Consider the following 12,086-nt stretch of genomic DNA (forward strand, 5'->3'; position numbering starts at 1 on the left):
GATGGTGAACATAGATATAAAAAAAGGGGGAACATCATGGAAGGCAATATACAAAAAAAGGGGTGACTGTAAAATGGAGATAAAAAACTGTTTAAAAGTAGCACACACAAAAGCCACACACTGCGACAATTAAAAGAACACAAGGCACAGTATGACTGGAGCATAAAAGGTATCGACGGATGGCGTAGCACATAACAAACACTGACGGCGAACCTCAAGGCAGTACACAATTAAAATCACACCTCTTGACGCACAGGAGAAACGGCACTAAACACAACACTGATGTGGCACACTGATGATGATCAAAACAGAGGATCTGCCAGGCACAAGGAGATGAGGGAGACCGGAAGAAGGGAGGGAGGGGAAGAGATGGAGGAGACAAGTGGGGGGCGCGCTGAGGAGGGCCAGGTAGGCAGGGATGTGGGAAGGAAAGAGGCAAGTATGGGGTGCAGGGTCTCAGGGGAGGGGGGGGGAAGGAGGAAAATCCGCTCTGGGAGAAGGAGGGAAGAGGAAAAAGGGGGCCCTGGGGATGGGGGGCGGAACAAGGCCAGGTTATAGTTGGAAGGAAGTGTAGATGTCACGGCGAAGTTCGTCATACGGGAGGGGGAGGTGTTGGAAATTGCCCTGATGAAGGAGATGGAGGGTGTGGAGGTGGAGAGAGGGAGGGATACAGCGATAGAGGCGCGGCAATGGGCGGGGGGTGGAGAGGAAGGAGGAAACCAGAGAGTGGGGGGAATCAAGCCTGCGGACAATGTAAAGGATGCGGAGATGTTGGAGGAACAGGAGGAGGTGGGGGAAAGGGATCAGTTCATACAGGAGCCGTGTGGGGGAAGGAAGGCGGATACGGAAGGTAAGGCGGAGCGCATGGCGTTAAAGGATTTGGAGGGCCTTGTAAAAGCGGGTGGGGGCGGAGATCCAGGCAACGCTGGCATAACAGAGGATAGGACGGATGAGGGATTTGTAGGTGTGGAGGATGGTAGAAGGATGCAATCCCCATGTCCGGCCAGACAGGAGTTTCAGAAGGCAGAGGCGGGAATGGGCTTTCTGCTGGACAGTCTGGAGATGAGGGGTCCAGGTGAGGTGTCGGTCGAGGGTGAGGCCAAGGTGATTCTCTCATTACAGCTCCTTTTATACACGATTGTCATACGCAGTCACTGACGTTTTGCTGCCAGCGCCATCTGTCGGACATTTTGTGAACTTTGTTTTTTTTGTGTTCTAATAAAACCCCATGTCATTCCAAGCATGTGTGTCAATTTTTACCTCTCTAGCTACATTATTCCGTGGTTTATTAAGTTTTCAAATTTATACTGACTTTTTGATCACCCGGTACTTCCGGGAAGGAGGTAATATAGCCGAGACAGGCCGAATCTAGGCCGGCACGCGGCTCACACACCCTGCCGCGTGAAGTCTGGCACGCCGTGGCCGGCCCTGGTCTAGGAGATGCTCGTTGCTCTCCATGCCTTTGCCAACGTCTCTTCTGTCGCCATCTCTACAGCATCATGGCGTAAGAGTCTCCACACCAGGCACTGACAAACTGAACAGTTAACCCTTAACGTAACCCTACAAAAAAAGTCAGGCAACGTTACGTCTGGTGAACGTGGTGGAAATTATGTTGGCCGCCTCTGCCGATCCATCTGACCGTAAAATTTCATCAAAGAACCGGCGAACAAGTAACCTTTGTGCGGTAGTGGACCATCTTGTTGAAAGGCAGTGCATCGTTAAAATTCCTGTGACAGGTGAGACATACAGCTCCAATATATCCACAGGGACTGTTGCTGTAATGGCAGGCTCAGTGCAACAGCAACGGTCCAATAATTCTGTTGTGCATTAAGCCACACCACACATTTACTTTCAGGCTGTTCCTTAGCTGCCATACCACGGTATCTGGTTTCTCCGACCCCAATACCTGGACGTTATGCTATTTACTTTCTTGGAGATATGAAATTATGCTTCATTGGGAAAAGGAACTTTTTATAGTAATCATTGTGTGCATCGATCTGTTCCAGTGGATATCGACCGTAGGCACTTCGGAACTGTCGCCGAACTGTAATAGGCGAACGTGTTTCTCCCGCGTAGACTTCATCAGGACAACAGCACTGCTGAATTATTCTACCTGTAACCATGAGAGAGAGAAAAGGAATCAGATGCTGTCACAGCTAATGTAATACTGTGTCCATAAAAATTGAATCGTATCTATAAAAAGTTTTATGAGCGAAGGTACCACGTGCAACAAACTGCACAACTGTATCCAGCATAAAACTAAACTAAGCTCCTCCCGAACAGGCCATGAAGGCCCAACGGTACCGACCGGCTGCCGTATCATCCTCAGCCCATAGGCATCACTGGATGCGGATGTGGAGGGGCATGTGGCCAGCACACCGCTCTCCCGACCGTATGTCAGTTTCCGAGACCGGAGCCGCTTCTTCTCAGTCAAGTAGCTCCTCAGTTTGCCTCACAAGGGCTGAGTGCACCCCGCTTGCCAACAGCGCTCGGCAGACCGGATGGTCACCCATCCAAGTGCTAGCCCAGCCCGACAGAGCTTAACTTCGGTGTTCTGATGGGAATCGGTGTTACTACTGCGGTAAGGCCGTTGGCACTGTATCCAGCATAGTTCCATAGAAATATGTTTTTGTAATCACGGAAGGTCTTCATGTTAACGCAGTAAACCATCAAGTTCTGTAACAACTTCACCTACTCTAAATCACATGATTACTCTGCTATTCACAATAAAGTGCCTGGCAGAGGGTTTAATGAACCACCTCAAGCTGTCTCTCTACCATTCCACTCTCGAACGGCGAGGGGGAAAAAAGATCGCTTAAATTTGCCTGTGCGAGCCCTGATTTCTCTTATTTTATCGTGATGATCATTTCTCTCTATGTACGTGGGTGCCAACAGAATGTTTTCGCAATCGGAGGAGAAAACTGGTGATTAAAATTTCATGAGAAATTCTCGTCGCAACGAAAAACGCCTTTGTTTTAATGATTGCCACTCCAATTCACGTGTCATGTCTGTGGCACTATCTCCCCCATTTTGCGATAATACAAAACGAGCTGCCCTTCTTTGTACTTTTTCCACGTCATCCATCTGTCCCACCTGATGCGGATCCCGCACCACACAGTAATACTCCAGGACAGGGCGGACAAGCGTGGTGTAAGCAGTCTCTTTAGTACACCTGTTGCACCTTCTAAGTGTTCTGCCAGTGAACCGCAGTCTTTGGTTTGCTCTACAAACAACATTATCTATGTGATCGTTGTAATTTAGGTTATTTGTAATTCTAATCCCCAAACATTTAATTGAATTTACAGCCTTCAGATTTGTGTGACTTATCGTGTAATGGAAATTTAGCGGATTTCTTTTAGTACTCAAGTGAATAACTTTATACTTTTCTTTACCAAGGGTCAGTTGCCACTTTTCGCGCCATACAAGTATGTATCTAAATCATTTTCCAATTCGTTTTGGTCATCTGATGACTTTTCAAGACGGTAAATGACAGAATCATCTGCAAACAATCTAAGACGGCTACTCAGATTGTCTCCTATGTCGTTAATATACACTCCTGGAAATGGAAAAAAGAACACATTGACACCGGTGTGTCAGACCCACCATACTTGCTCCGGACACTGCGAGAGGGCTGTACAAGCAATGATCACACGCACAGCACAGCGGACACACCAGGAACCGCGGTGTTTGCCGTCGAATGGCGCTAGCTGCGCAGCATTTGTGCACCGCCGCCGTCAGTGTCAGCCAGTTTGCCGTGGCATACGGAGCTCCATCGCAGTCTTTAACACTGGTAGCATGCCGCGACAGCGTGGACGTGAACCGTATGTGCAGTTGACAGACTTTGAGCGAGGGCGTATAGTGGGCATGCGGGAGGCGGGGTGGACGTACCGCCGAATTGCTCAACACGTGGGGCGTGAGGTCTCCACAGTACATCGATGTTGTCGCCAGTGGTCGGCGGAAGGTGCACGTGCCCGTCGACCAGGGACCGGACCGCAGCGACGCACGGATGCACGCCAAGACCGTAGGATCCTACGCAGTGCCGTAGGGGACCGCACCGCCACTTCCTAGCAAATTAGGGACACTGTTGCTCCTGGGGTATCGGCGAGGACCATTTGCAACCGTCTCCATGAAGCTGGGCTACGGTCCCGCACACCGTTAGGCCGTCTTCCGCTCACGCCCCAACATCGTGCAGCCCGCCTCCAGTGGTGTCGCGACAGGCGTGAATGGAGGGACGAATGGAGACGTGTGGTCTTCAGCGATGAGAGTCGCTTCTGCCTTGGTGCCAATGATGGTCGTATGCGTGTTTGGCGCCGTGCAGGTGAGCGCCACAATCAGGACTGCATATTACCGAGGCACACAGGGCCAACACCCGGCATCATGGTGTGGGGAGCGATCTCCTACACTGGCCGTACACCACTGGTGATCGTCGAGGGGACACTGAATAGTGCACGGTACATCCAAACCGTCATCGAACCCATCGTTCTACCATTCCTACACCGGCAAGGGAACTTGCTGTTCCAACAGGACAATGCACGTCCGCATGTATCCCGTGCCACCCAACGTGCTCTAGAAGGTGTAAGTCAACTACCCTGGCCAGCAAGATCTCCGGATCTGTCCCCCATTGAGCATGTTTGGGACTGGATGAAGCGTCGTCTCACGCGGTCTGCACGTCCTGCACGAACGCTGGTCCAACTGAGGCGCCAGGTGGAAATGGCATGGCAAGCCGTTCCACAGGACTACATCCAGCATCTCTACGATCGTCTCCATGGGAGAATAGCAGCCTGCATTGCTGCGAAAGGTGGATATACACTGTACTAGTGCCGACATTGTGCATGCTCTGTTGCCTGTGTCTATGTGCCTGTGGTTCTGTCAGTGTGATCATGTGATGTATCTGACCCCAGGAATGTGTCAATAAAGTTTCCCCTTCCTGGGACAATGAATTCACGGTGTTCTTATTTCAATTTCCAGGAGTGTAGATCAGGAACAACAGAGGGCCTATAACACTTCCTTGCGGAACGCCGGATGTTACTTCTGTTTTACTGGATGATTTTCCCTCTATTACTACGAACTGTGACCTTTCTGACAGGAAATCACGAATCCAGTCGCACAACTGAGGCGATATAACATAGGCACGCAGTTTGGTTAGAATATGCTTATGAGGAACGTTGTCGAAAGCCTTCTGGAAATCTAAAAATATGGAATCAATTTGACAGCCCTTGTCGATAGCACTCATTACTTCATGAGCATAAAGAGCTAGTTCTGTTTCGCAAGAACGATATTTTCTGAATCCGTCCTGACTATGTGTCAATAAATCGTCTTCTTCGAGCTACTTCGTATCGTTCGAATACAGTATGTGTTCCAAAACCCTACTGCAAATCGACGTTAGTGATATGTGCCTGTAATTCAGCGGATTACTCCTACTTCCTCTTTTGGGTATTGGTGTGACTTGAGAATTTTCCACTCTTCATGTACGGACCTTTCTAAGAGCGAGCGGTTGTATACAATTGCTACGTATGGAGCTATTGTATCAGCATACTCTGAGATGAACCTGACTGGTATACAATCTGGACTAAATATATATAATTTAGTAGTGTCTATTCTGCAGCACGCTGTATTGCAGCGTGCGTTAAGTTGAACATGTGGGTCGAAGGGAAAGCGTGTCCAGATAGGAGAGTCGATTAAGTCAACCTCTCTAAAGCAGCAGAGCATCCAAGTTCGATTAGCAGTCAGGCAGAAATCTTCAAGTTTCTCCATTGCATTACCAGAGAGCCCTGTGCGCCTGGATGGCACGAATTCCCATCCTTTCCCTCTCATTCCCCATCCTTCGTTTAATATAAACAACTTTCCCTATCAGAAAATTCATATTGATTCAGGATCCACAAGCAACAAACCTGACTCCTTTGACTCATAGCAGTACGTGTTCAATTCGCATTCGAACAAACCATCTGATCATCAATAGTCTACTTTAACCTGAGCTCCAAACACAGCTCATTCTGGACCTTTTGCTCCTCTCAAGACTGATATTTTTTGATGTTAGTACGTGTTTCTTTTTATTCTCTTCAGTTTGTGGGTACACACACGTGAACTTCAAAAATTAACGGCGTAAATTTAATAAGCCATTTTTACCAACTGAAGACCTGTATCACACGTTTCTGTAGATTGCGTTATTTCAGTTTATGCTGCTAGATCGCACCACACTGCTCTTACAGTGCCACTTACGATGTCTTGAAGTATGACTCCGCAGATTGGAGAAGCATGGAAATTTGGGGTAAGTTCTATGGGACCAAACTGCTGAGGTCATCGGCCCCTAAGCTTACACACTATTTAATCTAACTTAACCTAAATTACCCTAAGGACAAACACACACACCCATGCCCGAGGGAGGGCTCGAGCCTCCGACGGGGAGAGCCGCGCGAACCGTGACAAGGCACGTAGATCGCGCGGCTACCCCGCGCGGGCAGAGAAAAATGCCTCTAATTGTATCTATGAAGACCGCACTTTATCCACAAGACTCATGTACAAAATGTGAAGTATACAGATTGACCCTGTAATGTTGATGCATTAATTTGTTCTGAAAGCGGTGCTGATATTCAAGACAATAAAAGCGGGTTAAAAGCTGTGAGCTATCCGGGGAAGTTAACTTGCATTACTGAGCATCTGTTTCACCAGGTATCCAGCCTAGCTTACCAAATTCCCAACCAGAGTAACATTAATTATAATCTTTTAGTACTCATCTTACGATAACCGGTCATATATATATAAATTGTCTTACATATATATATATAAAAAAATAAATATAAAGACAATTTATATATATATATATATATATATATATATATATATATATAAATCAGTTTATATTTAGACATTTATTTTAACATTGATCATTGTACTGTTAAAATTTTGGCATATTAAACTTGATTCATAACTGGTGCCTTATTTAGGATTGTGAAAATGTGAGTTTGTAATCTTACAAACACATCAAATATGGAGCAAAGATTGGGAGACTGCATACAACACTGCATTCATAAAATAACACACGAAGAACGTTGAAACATATGCAAGAGAAAATTAACCACAACCAACCGATTCAATTTCCACCCAAAGAAGTTACATTTGTAGCGCAACCCCGTCCGTCATGAAATTACCACGCACTGGTCTACTAAATTCATACTAACTCTCTGTGAAATCTTCCCGAAAAGAATAACTGAGGGCTACTTTGATTATTACACCACATGCTTCACGTGGTCAACTTGGTTTACACAAAGAGTGTAACTCCACAATAATTTTGATAGTTAAAATAAATTACATCGAAACGCAATTTACAAAAGAAAAACTTCGAACTAGTTACTATCATCTTACTATTAACCTGATGGGTCAAACAATTGTATAAGCACGTGGTACTGGTCTCACAAAGTACACCCCACGTGGGTTGAACATAAAGAAAAGTTGCTATATTGAAAAATATTGTCAAGATGAGACGTTATAATCTCACACACATTCGCATTTAAGATTGATGATCTTAGTTAGAGTTACTGATCAACACGTGGTTCCACTTTACTCACAAAGTACTGACAAAGCAACTACTGGAAGATATTCTGAACTTCACACTCGAAATACACTGTGTTGCAATTTAAGATAACATTAGATATTTTAGATCTAAACCTGAAATAAAGGTGATTAAATTTTCAGTTAGGCTGAACTTAAGAAATCCATTGTCCTACGGACTTAGCAGAGACGCACTTAGCCGGAGATCTTACGACTTCAGACGCTCGCCGTGGTCTGACTGCCGTGGGCCCCTACCGAGGGTGCTTCACAGATACAAACGGAAGTGACCAGAGAGGCAGCTTCCTATACCAACATGACAAGGGATGGACAGGGCCATACTAAGAATAGAAACCTCTTTGCTTTTAGAAAGCATAGCTACCTGTTCCGACGTAGGTCCTACTGTTCTCTAGCAGACAGGCTTGTCTGCTACCATCAAGCATGCAACTAGAAATACATTTGCTCATTCATCCTTTCACGCAGAAGGGAAGGGGGATGACAGTATCTTATCATAGACAGTATCTAAAAGAAAGCGGATGTAGTTTCCGTATGAGACTGTGTGACATGAATTACATATACGCTATGTTTTAAAGTGTAGTAGTGTACAGATCGTTGTTGATTATGTGTAAAAGTAACACATTCCACTGCTCAGCCTCCTCCCAGATAGAAACACCACAGTAAATTTAGAAGAGAAATTTATGCCGTAAATGACAACAGATTTAAGAAATTAACATGAAAGGAATCCAACAGAGACCTTTCAACCCAAAAGTCCGTTAACGTTTGAAAATGCACTATATCACGGAATAAAGCAGGTAGAGAGATAAAACCTGGCGTACACGTCTGACATTGAAACCAAAACCGAGTGCAGAAACTGGCCAACATAAGGTGCCAGACAGCAACAAATCAGTGACGCATGAAGATCGTGCACAAAATGTCAGCATGACGGGGGCGAAGTACGACGATATGTTGCAGAATCGCACGATCTCCATCCTGAGTCATAAAAACGTTCTGGAAGGTACGACTTCTACGCAGGCCGGCGCTCCACCTCATATTGCTATAGGTGTGAAAGCTCTCTGGCGCACATCGTTTGGTGAGGATCGCGTGCCGAGCCGCCGCTTCCGTCATACTTGGCCTACCTGGTTCCCAGATCTCAGTCCGTGTAATGTTGGTTGTCACGATACCTGCAACGGCGCCCATACCCGTGAGCAAGGGGGAGCTAGCTTCCTACCTCTCCTACCTCTCGGGGAAGGGGAAAAGTGCATTATAATCAGGCGTTTTTCTTTCACGAAAATGATTTAAAAGTCGGTATTACGCATATTTTCAAAATAGAACTTTTCTTATACACTATGTGATCAAAAGTATCCGGACACCTGGCTGGAAATGACTTACAAGTTCGTGCCGCCCTCCATCGGTAATGCTGGAATTCAATATGGTATTGGCCCACCCTTAGCCTTGATGACAGCTTCCACTCTGACAGGCATACGTTCAATCACACGCTAGAAGGTTTCTTGGGGAATGGCAGCCCATTATTCACGGAATGCTGCGCTGAGGAGAGGTATCAATGTCGGTCTGTGAAGCCTGGCACCAAGTCGTCGTTCCCAAACATCCCAAAGGTGTTCTATAGGATTGGGTCAGGACTCTGTGCAGGCCAGTCCATTACAGGGATGTTATTGCCGTGTAACCACTCGGCCACAGGCTGTGCATTATGAACAGATGCTCGATCGTGTCGAAAGATGCAGTCGCCACCCCAGAATTGCTCTTCACAGTGGGAGGCAAGAAAGTGCTTAAAACATTAATGTAGGCCTGTGCTATGATAATGCCACGCAAAACAACAGCGGGTGCAAGACCCCTCCATGTAGAGCACGACCCCACCATAAAACCACCGCCCGCGAATTTTACTGTTGGCATCACACGCTGGCAGATGACGTTCACCGGACATTCGCTATACCCACATCCTGCCATCGGGTCGCCACATTGTGCACCGTGATTTGTCACTCCAAACAACGTTTTTCCACTTTTCAGTCGTCCAATTTTTACGCTCCTTACACCAAGCGAGGCGTCGTTTGTGATTTACCGGCGTGATGTGGGGCTTATGAACAGCCGCTCGACCATGAAATCCAAGTTTTCTCACCTCATGCCTAACTGTCATCTACTTGCAGTGGATCCTGATGCAGTTTGGTCCCTTAGGAATTCACACACATTTGAACGTTCAACAGACGAGGTCGGCTTGTACGCTTTCGTGCTTTACGTGTCCCTTCGCGTTTCCACTTCACTATCACATCGGAAACAGTGGACCTAGGGACGTTTAGGAGTGTAGAAATCTCACGTATAGACGTATGACACAAGTGACACCCAATCACCTGACCACGTTCGAAGTCCGTGAGTTCCGCGGAGCAGGAAACTGGAAATGTGTGGTAAGGTCTTATGGGACCAAACTGCTGGGGTCATCGGTCCCTAATCTCACACACTACCTAATCTAACTTACGCTAAGGAGGACACACACACACGCCCGATGGAAGACTCGAACCTCCGGCGGAGGGAGCCGCGTGGACCGTGTCAAGACGCCCTAGACCGCGCGGCTCCGCGGAGCGCCCCATTCTTCTCTCTCACGGTGTCTAATGACTACTGAGGCCGCTGATTTGGAGTACCTGGCAGTAGGTGGAAGCACAATGCACCTAACATGAAAAACGCACGTTTATGCGTGACCGGATACTTTTGATCACATAATGTATCTACTTAAAGTCGCATTCGTCTTCCAAAACAAAAGTATTTCATACCACCCGGTTCGACACCCGCCCCCCCCCCCCTCCCCCACGCGACAGTCTACAAACTATCGTACGGGCGCTGTTGGTTACCTGCATAGTTAATCAGAAAGTAAATTTCGCCAATCATTAATCTGTAACCAAGAAGTTATCTTCGTTAAAAGTTAAAGCTTTATTTTACTGGAGATTTATCGGAAGTTAAAGTTAATAGTTAACCGTCAACTCAAAACAGGTAACTTAATACGCTATGGGTGTAGTGAAATGATCAAGTGAATCAAAAGTATTACCGTAGCATCTTCATAATCATCATCTTCCTTTCAAGAATTAGGCTGTTTGCCTGTTCTCAACTCACAAACAAAATCACTCCATCCTTTCCGAGGTCTTCCATGATCTCTTTTCCCATTTGGCTTGTAGTTCAGGATGTTCTGGGGAATTCTGTGACCTGTCATTCTCATGAAGTGTTGTCTCCTATTTTCACGATATTTTTGAATTTTTTCATTCATGATTAAACTATTTCATTCTGTCCAACATCGTCATTTCTAAAATGTATCTTCTTGTGCAGCCCTTCGTCTTTCTTAAGAACCTCCTTTTTGCTGTTTTTCTTTTATTTTATGGTAACCTAACTTTCGCTTCCATAGGATAACACAGGAACTGCCATCATTTTATAGGATTTCGTGATGGTATCCTTTTGTCTCCTTTTGTATGTTACGACCGAAAGGTCGGCAAACGGTACCACAGATAGCTTTGAACTTTTGTATTTTATTTTCAATCCTAGAGTCAAAATCGGAACTTATAGTAGAGCCTAAATTATTACCTTGCTTGAATGAAAATTCCAGTTACTGAAATGCCAAAAGACTCTACAATGCTTAACTGCCTTATTCAGAACCGGATTGCTGCTCCTGGCTCCACTACCGATGCCTGAATGCCTAAGATTGGTTTTTCTTTTCGGCTTTCAACGACCGGACTCTACATTTACTGTTTCTTCAAGTTGTACATAACGTGATTCATGTGGTCTCCTTACGTGCTGTTTCAAATTGTTAAGGCTCGCAGTGTCAGCCCTAGTTGTTGATTCTTTAGGCGAACACATTTTACAGTCGAAAAGTATTTGTTCTCGCGATCTGGATACAGAATTATTGTAATCACTTAAATGTGAGCAAGGATTTTCATCAGCTGTAGAGCTAGAATCTGATTCCATGATTTTGTTTCCACAGTCAATCCACTAACGAAAAGTAGTACTTCACGCGAACTCAGTAAACAAACAACAATAAACAGCCAACACCTAGTTACTCCAGCTAGCACTGTATTTTTTGCATCAATCGAGCGCACCACACCCCTACAGGACCCGAACTTGTCGTAACATGGTTTCCGCGGAAGGCGCGGCGTCAGTTCTGTTATAAATAGTAGGTGCCTAACTAACGATTAATAGACTCAAAGAAAGTTATCGGAAGTTAAAGAGCTCGTTAACGTTTCCTAAAATTAACTTAAAAGTTAATCCGTTACTCGAGAAATTAACATCATTAACTGACGCGTAACGCATTAACGGTCATCTGCCCAGCTATCGTTACCTGAAGTGCAAGTATATCGCGATCGTCTGACCTCATTAGGCATGAACCCCACCCCACCTATTCGTCCAAATGCAAAGCCAAACCCCCTTGCACTAACCCTGAGCTCACTGCTGTCCGCGTTTGTCCCGTCGACCAGCCCATCCACACCAATAATTGCCTCCGCCCTTCCCCTATGGCTGAAGACATCATCCGATTCCTGTCCATCGTCCTGCAG

At 46.0% G+C, this 12,086-nt stretch overlaps 1 pseudogene; it reads right to left on the reverse strand.

Moving 5' to 3' along the window:
* Positions 1–2,477: 2,477 nt before the first annotated feature.
* Positions 2,478–2,595, reverse strand: LOC124623219 (annotated as a pseudogene).
* Positions 2,596–12,086: the final 9,491 nt, after the last annotated feature.

This window comes from Schistocerca americana, chromosome 7, assembly GCF_021461395.2.
Source record: "Schistocerca americana isolate TAMUIC-IGC-003095 chromosome 7, iqSchAmer2.1, whole genome shotgun sequence".
Taxonomy (NCBI): domain Eukaryota; kingdom Metazoa; phylum Arthropoda; class Insecta; order Orthoptera; family Acrididae; genus Schistocerca; species Schistocerca americana.